This window comes from Mustela erminea, chromosome 8 (assembly GCF_009829155.1).
Source record: "Mustela erminea isolate mMusErm1 chromosome 8, mMusErm1.Pri, whole genome shotgun sequence".
NCBI classification, from domain to species: Eukaryota; Metazoa; Chordata; class Mammalia; order Carnivora; family Mustelidae; genus Mustela; species Mustela erminea.
Genome location: NC_045621.1, coordinates 33,212,075 through 33,213,534, shown reverse-complemented (window position 1 = coordinate 33,213,534; position 1,460 = coordinate 33,212,075). Strand labels below are relative to the sequence as shown.

General features: G+C 40.0%; 1 non-coding gene across 1 annotated transcript; it reads left to right on the top strand.

Annotated features, from left to right (window-relative positions):
• Window positions 1-205: 205 nt before the first annotated feature.
• Window positions 206-278, top strand: TRNAF-GAA. The gene has a single exon. It is a non-coding gene; the product is annotated as a tRNA-Phe (tRNA).
• Window positions 279-1,460: the final 1,182 nt, after the last annotated feature.

Here is a 1,460-nt window from a genome sequence, read left to right as displayed (position 1 = left end):
AACAGCTAAAATATAACTGAGAAAAGAAATTATTTTTTACTTTAAGCTTAGAAACAGGGACATGCATCTCTATAATATCTCCTCATCTCTATACTATTTGTTAAATGTCTACCTCCAGCTGAACCGTCAACCTATTGACATTTTTTTACTGTTGTAAAACAAATATTATTCCCCTGTAGTTATACAGGAAAAGCTGCCTAAGCAAGCTGAAATAGCTCAGTTGGGAGAGCGTTAGACTGAAGATCTAAAGGTCCCTGGTTCAATCCCGGGTTTCAGCAGTTTTTTTGATGTTTATGCTAAATGTACTTTCTGGCAGTATTGAACAAAATGTAAGCTGTAAGGGGAAAATTAGGCTTTCATGCAGATTTCTGGAGCGGATCATTGGCTTTTTAGGGAGGGGTGGTGTCCGGTGTCTTGGGGGGCCTTTTTGAATAAACCCACTAGCACTGTTGAACTTCCTGAGTATGATAGTAATAGCTGACTTATCTAAAGTAGTTGCCAAGTGTGACGATTTCTTCTAAGCTCTATGTAGCTAATTTATTTAAAATGACCACTAAGGGGCACCTGGGTGGCTCAGTCAGTTAAGCCTCAGACCCTTGGTTTGGCTCAGATCATGATCTATGAGTTCGAGCCCTATGTCAGGCTCCATGCTGAGGTATGGAACCTGCTCAAGATTCTCTCTCTCCCTCTGTCCCTGCCCCCCCACCTCTTAGAAAAATAGCCCTTAAAATTCTCAATAACTACTTGTTAACTAAACAAAGTGTGTGTCTGAGACCTGATATATATAGTAGGTATAGAGTTAATGATTTTTACTTTGAGCATCATTATTATTTCTATTGGCTAGGAACTTCAAAAGCTAGAACTATGAGATGTGAGTTATTTCTTCTTTTTTAGGCGGGGAGGGAGGAGGTGGCTCACACATCACTTCCAATTGATGTGAGTTATTTCTAATGACCTTCACCCCGCCATCTGATAAGGTGGTATTAAAGATCATCATTTCCCTCCTGATTATTTTTAAAATCTGTATTAACAATTCCTTGCTTTTATACGGTCAATGCAAAAGCATATTTTCCCACTGGGCTTTAGTTTTGCAGAATGGGATTTGGTTTCTATTCCAAAGGTCTTCCCTGAGTTTATAAGCAGCAGAAGGTGGAGAGGGGTCTTTGAAGTCTCTGAAACGGAGTGCAAACTTGCGTGTTCATTTACACATTTCCCTGGGAATACTGTCCACAGGTATCAGATTCTAGGTTTGTGACCTAGAAAAGGTTTAGAAAAGTGATGCAGAAGATTTCCTCATCACAACAACTTGCTGATAATTTGTGACCCGACCTTTGAATTTTGCTAAGGTGTCAAGTGATAGAACTTTTCTTGATTATTGTGCTTGCCCCTTGCTCAATACTGTCTACTGAGAGGTGGATTTCAGGAGGGAGCCCAGACTGTCAAGAAACTTTCCTTCTGTC